The sequence below is a fragment of the Chlorocebus sabaeus genome, chromosome 22, assembly GCF_047675955.1.
Source record: "Chlorocebus sabaeus isolate Y175 chromosome 22, mChlSab1.0.hap1, whole genome shotgun sequence".
Lineage (NCBI taxonomy): Eukaryota > Metazoa > Chordata > Mammalia > Primates > Cercopithecidae > Chlorocebus > Chlorocebus sabaeus.
Genome location: NC_132925.1, coordinates 34,863,137 through 34,873,695, shown reverse-complemented (window position 1 = coordinate 34,873,695; position 10,559 = coordinate 34,863,137). Strand labels below are relative to the sequence as shown.

At 40.4% G+C, this 10,559-nt stretch overlaps 1 protein-coding gene across 5 annotated transcripts in view; it reads left to right on the top strand.

The window, feature by feature from the left end:
* Window positions 1-8,833: 8,833 nt before the first annotated feature.
* ZBTB20 (zinc finger and BTB domain containing 20) overlaps window positions 8,834-10,559 on the top strand; it is an 830,675-nt gene continuing 828,949 nt past the window's right edge. For all 5 annotated transcript variants that reach the window (XM_073009742.1, XM_073009743.1, XM_073009736.1 and 2 more), the window contains exon 1: window positions 8,834-8,898. The gene's annotated coding sequence lies outside the window, so the exon portion shown is untranslated. The remainder of the gene's footprint in view (window positions 8,899-10,559) is intronic.

The window sequence follows — 10,559 nt, the reverse complement described above, 5'->3', positions numbered from 1 at the left end:
CTCTGGGAATGTTCTACGAAGCAGCCCTTCTTTTATTCCTTTATTTTCTTAATACACTTGCTTTCACTTTATTCTGTGAACTCAAGTGAATCCTTTCTTGCATAAAATCCAATAACCCTCTCTTGGGTCTGGATCATGACACCTTTCTGGTAAAATAACCAGTACAAGTGTTTGCTTCTTACATGCTTTCTTACTTACATACTTATTACTTCTTACATACTTTCAATAATATTAGTTTTTCAATAAAATTCTTGGACATTTTTAAAGCTCTGGGCTCCAAAACCAGTCTTCTGCCTTATAATTTATCAGTACTGGCCATAATAACAAATATGTATGGATTCAGTGAATATTTTTCATTCAAAATGACAGTACTGCAGCCTGACAATTTTGAATATTATTTGTAAAGTATATAACCTATGAAGGCTTGGAGGAAATAGCAAAATTAGAAGGCAAGGAAAATATTTTTCACGGTGAACTTGTTTTAAAACTGGAAGGAAACCCTTTTTCAATTTTGGGGGGTTTATGATCTCTGTAAATATGCCAATAAAACTAAGTTAAACATAATATACTTGTATATTCTTAAACAAACAAATTTATTGTATACCTGCAAAAGGTGTCATAAATAGGCATCACATATATTTTCTCAAAATGTCCAATCCTCAAACTTAAAAGTTTATTATTATTTTCCTTTGTAGCTTCAGCATTTTCCAAAGATTTTTATGATGATAGTTATCTAAATTGGGATCTCAGAAAGGCCACCTGTTTTGAAACTTTCAGTGTCCTTGGCATTTAGAATATCATTCACTCAGGTGCATTTCACAAACCTGGAAACACTGAAATTCTAAGATGTTGAAAAAATACTGGAGTTACTAAAAGATATTTTAAACAAATCTTCTCTGGAGATTTAATACAGAGCAGATTAATTTTCTGCACACATCATCTTGCGTATACAATTTGCAAAAAGGAACTATCTCTTAAATTTGCTTTATGCTTTCCCCTACCAGGTGGTGATGTTTAGTATCTCTTTACCTAGAGGCATGATCTGCTTTTGACATGGCTTGCAAAGTTAGTGACCTCTGTCATAATGTAAATCCACATGCTTAAAAACAAAACAAGTTAGCAAAGATCTTTTTGCTCCTTTCTGCCAATTACAAATAAACAAAAATAAATAAATCAATAAAATAACTCTTTGTTAGAGAAACGGCTTACTGCAGGGAGACAAAGAAGGACCTTGGTGGAGTTCATTGCTTTTCCTCTAACCCTAGCTTCCTGGCTGAAATTTTTGACCAGAATTTTCCATTCATGTGCTAGAAATATGTAATAAATATTTGATAAATGGAGCTCTTTTCACACTGAAACTTGTAGCATGACTTTGAAAAATTGTGGCCTGTTTTCTTAAAAATATACAGTAATGTACAAATACTATTTGCCATCCCTGCTTCATCCACACCAACCCTCAAAGATGTACACATTAAGAAAGAGTCCAGAAATCCTTCAGTTACAAAAATTCAGTAGTTCAGTTCTTGGGTTATAGAATTGCAGTATAAGAAAGATATACCCAAGGAGAGTTGTTAAGACATAGGGACATGTGTCTAGAAAATTAAGTCCAATTTAAAAAATGATGGCCCAGTATTCCCTGGGCTTTTTGAGAGTGTAATAATAATAATAAGAGTGGTAAGAGGTCTTCTGTGGTAGGCTGAATAACTGCCCTCTCCCTCAAAAGATGTCAACATTTGAATCCCTGGAACCTGTGAAACTGTTACATGGTAAAAGGGACTGTGCAGATGTAAATAAGTTAAGGATCCTGAAATGGGGAAAATATCCTGGATTATCCAGGTAGGCCTAGTCTAATCACAAGGATCTTCATAATAGGGAAGCAGGAGGGTTAGAGTCAAAGAAATGGATGAACTAACACACCAGACAGTTAAGCACTTTTCCTGGGTAAGCTGAATTTTTCAACTACTTTTTTTTCTCTGGGAGTATCTGTTGAGTCTGTGCAGGGACTGAGAGTCAGGCTTACCACAAACAGAGGGACTCCAATAGCATAAAGGGAACAAGTGAAACTTTGATGCTTGTGTGATCTGGAACAAAGGCTCAAACTCATAAGTGGCAAGAGTAGAAGGACCACTTAGCTGAACCTAGCCCAAACTACTAACTTAGATAATCAGGAACATATAAAATGGCTGCTGTTTTGGAGTGGTTTGGAGTGCAGCAATAGATAAGGTATAAAATTTGAAAATTCCCCAAATGTAAGAAGAGGATTTAGATGCATGTAGCTAAAACATTAAAAGCCAAACAACATAAAATTGTTGCAAATACAATTATATAAACAAATACAAAAATAAAATAAACTGCTCACAAGGAAATAAAAATAGTAATGTGATAGACACCAATTATGGCCACTTTTAAAAAAGTGATTTAAAACTAAAATAATACTATGTAAATTTTATATAAATAAATTTGACAATCTAGAAAAAAAGGAATACTTTTCTAAGAAAAATTAAATGATTAAAAGGACTCAGAAAGACATTGAAAATTACAGTGCCCAAAAACTATAGCATTGAGAAGACATACCCTAAAAAAAAAAAACCCCACTGGCCAAGATGGTTTTACAGATGAGCTTTACCATCTTGAGAGCATTGTACAAGACAATATTCTACTGACTAATTCTATGAGGCTAGCCTAATACAAATCCAAAAGCTGGATGAAGATTGCACAGGTCCATCCCACTTAGGAATCTCAATGTCATTTATAAAGTCAGCAAATTCCAAAATAAAAATATTAGTAAATTAAACACATATACATTAAAATAGTAATAAAACTAAAGAGTTTTTATCGAGGAATGGAAGGATGGTTCATCAGTAAATCTATCACTATAATTCAATTTATTAACAGAATAAATAATAATTATGTTTATTTTATATATTTATAAAAAGTATTTGGTAAAATTTAATATTTATTGGTAATTTTTAAAATACAATGCAAGCTGTGAATATATAGAAACTTTTAATCAAATTTTCAGCAAAAAAACTACTTAAAGATGTGATATCAAAAATTCAGAAATAAGACAAAGACGTATACTTCCATAAGTACTAGTCAATACTTTGCTGGCAGTTCTGGCCAACTGTATTAGTCTGTTTCCACGCTGCTGATAAAGACACACCCAAGACTGTGCAATTTACAAAAGAAAAAGGTTTAATGAGACTTACAGTTCTACACGGCAGGGGAGACCTCACAATCATGGTGGAAGGCAAGGAAGAGTAAGTAACATCTTACATGGATGGCAGCAGGCAAAGAGAAAGCTTGTGCAGAGAAACTTCCGTTTTTGAAACCATCAGATCTCGTGAGACCCATTCACTATCATGAGAACAGCATGGAAAAGACCTGCCCCATTGATTCAATCATCTCCCACCAGGTTCTTCCCATAACACATGGGCACTATGGGAGTTACTAGATGAGATTCGAGTGGGGACAGACAGCCAAACCATGTCACCAACAAAATAAGAAAAGGAAACAACAGGTAACAAACACCGAAAAGAGAGAAAAAACTATCACTATTAGGAGAGGATACGGATGTCAATATAACAAAACCAAGAGAATCAACTAATAAATGATAAGTAACAAAAGTTCATAAAGATGTATGGATAAAAAGTTGTTATGTAAAAATAAGTAGTTTTCTCATACAGCAGCAATATGAGAAAATGTAATGGAAAAAATTTCCTTTTTACAATTGTGTAAAAAAACTGTAAAACATTTATAATGATTTTGAAACACTGTGCATCTATGTAAATAAAACTGTAAAATTATTTTTAGACATCAACTAAGACTTACAAATGTCAAATTCCAAGTAATAAAAACCCAATTTAAACAATCTTAACCAATTGAAATAAATGTCATAGGCTTGTAGTAATAGGAATGACAGGAGTTACAGCTGGTCTTTAGGCACAACTGGGCCTAGGGACTCAAGAAAGTAAATGGGCCTTTGTTATACTGGACATTTGTTTTATTTATCCTGTGCTCCTTTCATGGACTGCTCCTCCCCAGATCCACTTAGGTAATTCCAGTGGAACTTCCAATTACAGTTCCCACCTTGTATTTACAGATTGAACACATAATCTAGTTCCTAAAGTATCTAAAATTGATTTGTGTGTGCTGTATAAAGTAGAGCTCCAAGTTCTTTGTTCTTCCATTTTCCCAATACCACGTATTGAATAGTCTTTTTTTCTCCCAGTAATCTGTGTTGCCAATCTGTAACATAATCAAATTGACATTTATGCATGAGCTGATTTCTGGGTTCTATTCTGTTTCCATGTTCAGATCATCTAATCAGTATACCTCACCATTAATAAATTTCATCTTTTCTTTTTCCTTTTCTCCTATTCTCCTTTCTATAACAACCCATTCTTCAGTCAATTCCATTATATTCTCATTATGTGAGTAAGGGTTTGTTTGAAACTAATCTTGGTTCTGATGTGAATTTCCCATGTAAATCAATGGCTTGGTGTAGAAGAGAAAACTGAATGGAAATGAAAATGTGGGTGTACAAAAAACCAGGAAAGCATAAGCCCCTGCAAATCCAGTGAAATAAGGGCCTCAGATTTCTACCATATTGTGGATTTGGAGGTCAAAGGCAAATTTTATATACATTTCCAGGTGCAGAATAACTTGTTTCACATCTGTATTACACAAGGATTTATAGAAACCTCTTTTAAGTTGCTTTCGATGTAAAATGTCTAATCTTAATTTTTTGCACATTTTTCTGACAAATTTTGATGTTTAAATTTTCTTTCATTATGAAAAAAAGACTTTTTCCTTTAATCTTGTTTTATTGGCTGTTATCTGCTCAGGTTATTAATGAGCTCATGTTAGAAAAGTAGTACCTGTTTTTAGGCAAATGGCAAAAAATATGAAGTGACATGTATTTCATATGTGGTTATGTGTGTGTATGGATGGAAAATTCTCTAACAGATACAGAAAAAAACATCTCAAAAGTTACTGCTTCCCTGATTTTGCACTTCCATTCCTCAAAGTGTACTATTTATTCTACTATTCTTTCCATTTGGCTAGTGTGGGTGTGTGTATATATGTGTATATATATAATTCTTGTCCTTATTAAAATCTAAGTCCCTGGGCAGCAGGATCTGATTTGATTAATTTTTGAATTCAGTATAGTGATCAGTTCAGTGTGTTACAAATATTTTCAACTTCTTAAGAGTTAGGCATTCTTTGCTATGTATTCCCGTGTTGTATACGCCATATGTGTACACAGCATAATTCATTCCTTTCTTTCTTTCTTCCAAGACACAGTCAAGTCTTTGGAGAAAAATGCCAATTCTTATGCTTAGTTTCTAAGTTCCTGGCATCTTAAATGTTCAATAATTATAGTTAGTATGAATATACACACTTAGTACTTGTTGAATGAGTAAATAGTATAGTGGAAAGAGGCAGACAGACTTGAGTTTAAAAACAAGCTCTGCTACTTGTGACACTGGATAAAGTATTCGAAGTCTGTGTCCTCATTAGTAACATAAATAGATTATGTTTGCTACTAGTTTGGCCTCTTTTGAAGCCTTGGGAACTGTAAACTATTTATAATCTGTGAAGGCAATAGACTAATGGACCGAAAGAAGTATAAAAGTCCGTTAAAATTCTTCTGTAAGCAGTAACTTGTATTTTCACTTTCTATCAATCTTGCCTCCAACATCTCCCTTCCTTTCTGCTTTTTGTTTTGTTTTGTTTTGTTTTGAGACAGAGTTTCGCTCTGTCGCCAGGCTGGAGGCAGTGGCACAATCTCGGCTCACTGCAGCCTCCAGCTCCCGGGTTCAAAAGATCCTCCTGCTTCAGCCTACCGAGTAGCTGGGACTACAGGCACGCGCCATCACACCCAGCAATTTTTTGGTATTATCTTCCCTCCCTTTCTTACCACATCTTGCTTGTTTTATTCTTTTGCTCAATTCTGATATTTGCTAACAAAGAAAACATCTCTCTTGACGCTTGACATAATTGTGGAATTCTTGGTACATCTTTTGGGGTGTTTGTGTATCTGTGTGATCAAGGTACATAGACGTGTAATGTAAATATGAAAATTGAGGGATTTCTTAGAGACAGAAAGATTATAATTCCAGTTTCTCCCGAAATCCTCCCCAGGGATTTTCTAAAAGTTCTATTGATAAACACAGTTGCACAAACATATGCTAGGCACACATACAAAGTATAAACATTAGCGAAAAACACAATATGGCGTGTATCACAAGAACAGGACATAACCATCACCTTAAATAGGGGCAGTAATCCCTAGGGCTTCACCTTATTATTGGAATTAGAATATTTTGCACTGCTTTCCTAGAGTGCCCTATCATAATCTTAACTCTCATGCCAATATGTTGAATAATATCTTTAAAAATTTGTTGAAAACAACGAGTTTTAAGAATGATTTGGAAGGAGTGGCCACTGCTCCTTGGAGAAGTTACAGGAGTAACCGAACACCAATGTTAAATTTTACTGATTTTTCTCATCTGCTGCTGATTGTTCTGTATGGAACACTTATTATTCTTACTAAATCACTTTCTTTTTCTTTTTCTGTTTTCTTTTTTTTTTTGAGACAGAGTCTTGCTCTGTCACCAGGCTGGAGCGCAGTGGCGTGATCTCGGCTCACCGCAACCTTTGCCTCGAGTTCAAACCATTTTTCCTGCCTCAGTCTCCCTAGTGGCTAGGATTACAGATGTGCACCACCACACCCAGCTAATTTTTTTATTTTTTATTAAAGACGGGGTTTCACCAGGTTGGCCATACTAGTCTCAAACTACTGACCTCAAGTGATCCACCCATCTCGGCCTCCTAAAGTGTTGGGATTACAGGTGTGAGCCGCCACGCCCGGTCAATATCACTTTTTAGCTAAGATTTATATATAAGTTTAAAAGCGTTTGGTTTCCAAACTCACTAGCAATTCCCAGACTTCAAATTTGTCAACAAACACAGTAATTTTCTGGATTCTCAGAGCCTCATACATATAATCCTAAGATAGTTTTAATAGTATTAATGAGGTCAAGGCCCTTAAATTTTTTTTTCACCAGGGCCAATTTATTTTGCTTAGTTTCTGTCAAAGACCTCTAACCAGGCATCTTATGTGAAAGCATGCTGTACGTTCCAAAGAAGCCTGGGTTAAAATCCAGAGGACTTAAGTCTATTGGAAACTATACATCAAATCCATGTCTTAGAAACAATGTCATTTTCAAATCCCAAGTATAGTATATTCTTTGCATGCATGGTACTTGCTGATTTTGTGAGAAATTATTGCTATATCAGCTCCCTAAAAAAGTAAAACTTACTTTGGCAGTAATTTTTTTTCTTTGTATAGTGAAAAGCGATTTCCCCAACCCTCCCACCTTGGCCCTTGTAAGAAATCCTTTTTAGGAATCTATCCTGGGCTTCCTGCTGGACTTCAGCCTCATTCTTTTCTTCAATGCCTGAGTACTGGACCAATATTTGGTAAGAATTTTGCTCTGGGGAGCGCTATGTTGAGTGACAAACGGCTGAAGACGAAGGTTTTATTGAAGCATTTGAATCACACTTAATTTTCCGTGTTACTTTATTTGTTCCTTCTACTACCCAGGATATTGAATTCTGCGGGTTCTGGTTGGGTCATTGGTACATTCAGGTCATTGGTACTTCAGAAATAAGAAACATAATCTGCTTTTTCCGGCAGGATAATAAATCTCATTTATATTGAGGGAGGCTTACTCCACACTGTTTTACATAGTATTTTTCTAAATCTTCAGCATGAACAAATTCTTCCTTGAGCCCTAGCACTGTTCAGGCGGCCCCTGGGGACCCGGTCTGGTAACCCGCGCCCCACTCCGTGGGCATCAGGCGTGACCCGGTGCGGCCTTGCGCGCCGCCGCCAGCCAGACCCTCCCTCCCGCTTTCCCACCCACCACCCGACATCCAGCCTCCATCCCGCAGCCACAGCCGTCCACGACAGCGACACCCCCTCTCCGCTCCCGCGGCTCCCCCCGCGCGGCTCGCCGCGCCAGACAGCGGGTAACCGCCGCCTCCGCTGGGGCATCCCGGCTCCATAGGCCCGGCGCGCTCCAGACACCTGCCTCTCACTGGCCACCGCCGCTGCCCCTCACCCCGCAGCCCTCTCGGCAATTGGCCCCAGGCCGCCGCTCGTCATCCTCAGCCTTCTCCTAGAGTACCGCCTCCATCGCCGGGTCATTTAAGTTTATCACAAATAAATAAATAAAGGAGGAAATAGAAATGCGTAGAAAGTAAAAGCAGTAGGGGGGTGGGGGGGCGGGGGCGTGGAGGAAAAAGGAGGGAGGAGCGGAGGAGTAAGCAACCGAACATGATTGCGCCTGTGTCGACCAATCACGGCTCACTCCAGTCCGGTCTGACGGGCTCCCTGAACCAATAGCCATTCACCTCCCGGATCATTGAACAACGAGAAACGATTGACCTCTTCAGAGTGGGTGAAGGTGCGGCGGGGGGAGGGGGTTGTGGGGTGTGGGGATGGGCGAAGTGGAAGGACCGTCGACCAATCGCTTGTTAATACTGCTCTGAGCGAAGTTTCCGCGTCCCAATGGATGTTTGAGATAGCGGATTGGGCCTTTTTTAGTCCAATCGAAGGTGACAGAGATGAGGGAAGAGAAAGATAGGGGCGGGGACGGGGGGCGGAGGGAAGAAGGAAGAGTGTATTTTGTTTATGGGCGGCAACCTCACGAGGGGCGTCCCATTCTCATTGGCTCACTGAAGCCAAGAGTGGCGTGAGAGCAATCCTATAGCGGGGAGCGATAGAGGGTTCGCGGAGTGAGGCGTCCAATGTATGCCTTCTGCTGAAGAAGTAGGGGCGGGGGGAAGTTTAGGAGTTGAGGAAAGAAGATTAAAGAGCGCGAGGAGGTAACGCCAAAAACTCTAATTTGTTGTGGGGCGGGCGGGAGGGAGGGAGGAGTGTGTGCGTGCCGAGGGGGATGAGGCGTCTGCGAGGCGCCTGGAGTGGGGGGCGGCGGGACTGGGAAGGAGGGGAGCGGGGTGGGGTTGGGGGAGTGAGTTACAGAGCGGCGAGCCAGCGGGCCCTGAGCTGGCCGAGAGCGCGCGCCCCCGCGCCCCGCCCCGCCCGCGCCCCCTCCCCCGGCGCCCCTCCTAGCGTCCGGAGGCTGCCTCGCCCGACCCTGCGGGGAGGCGGGAGGGAGGCGCGGGAGGGTCGGCGGGTGGCGGGTGGCGGGGCGGGCGGGACGTCCCGCAGCTGGAAACGTGTCTTCTGCCTTCTTCTCTCTACTCCTGCGCCTGGAGCCGCTGCTTCCAAGAAGAGGAGCTGAGGGGGACTAGCCGGGGCTCAGGAGCTGCTAGAGGCGCCCGCTTGTCTTCTGCCCCCTCCCTCCTCGCCCTCCCCTGCTTGCCGTGGCTCTCGCGGTCTCTGGAGCGTCTTCAGAGAACTGGGGGGCAGGAGGTGTCCTGGCCCCACAGCCGCTGGATGCCTCTCCAGACTCCGGAGCTCCCGGCCCCCGCCTGCTTCGCTTCTACGACTAGAGAGGAGGGGGATTGGGAAGGGAAGACACACCTTTCCTTCTTTCTCTTCTCCTTTGGGCCACTTTGGAAACATTAAAACGTGTTAACACTTTCTGATACCTGAGATAAAAATGGTTGGAAGGTTCTTGAAAGTTTGAAACGAATGCCGTCTCTCGTACATTGTTTAATGCATTCTTGTCTGTGTGGCTTTTGGGTCCTCCCCCTACCCCCCGCCCCCAGCTGTTATCCTTTTTAAGGATGCTGAAGAGGCATGAGGCAGGGATTTTCTAAAAGTTCTATTGATAAACACACTTGCACAAACATATGCTAGGCACACAAACTATAAACATTAGCGAAAAACACAATATGGCGTACAGCTACGCTACCTAGCGCGGTAATCCTCTGATCTCTCACTCCGAACCGGGTTGAATGAGGTCAGTAGCAGGATGACAGCTCTCCAATAAAAATCTGAATGAATCAGGAAGTAGTTTGGAAGCTTGCGGGTGTAGTACTGTCCTTAGAATCATCATTGGCCAAACCTGAGTTGAACATGTTACCTTTCTAGACATGTGAAAATCTCCACTGTTTTTTCTATTAAAAATACCAAAATGGTGCTAAAGTCAAGTTTTCTCACTGCGTGGCCGTGTATAAATTTCAGCAAAAAAAATTATAGAGGCCGTTCACCCAGTGTTTTCAAGTGAACGCGATTCTGATGTTACTGTTGTAACTTGTTGCCATTCAAAGTTTTAAAACACAATCATCATTTTATACATAAATTATATAGCTAGAGACACCAAATTTAAGTGATAACCCGTCGTCCTTAAGTTTATAATGGTTTGTTTTCATTTCTGCCCCTGCTCCCAATCCCAAGTACCCTTTGCATCTTGTGGGAATATTTATATAGATTCTCCGCCACCCCCAGTTACGTACAGTCAACCCTTCCTGTCCCTGGGTTCTACATCTGTGGATTTAACCAACTGCAGAGCAAAAATATTTTGGGTGTGGGGAAATAGATGGAATAGAATATATATAGACGTTTTTTCTTGCCACAA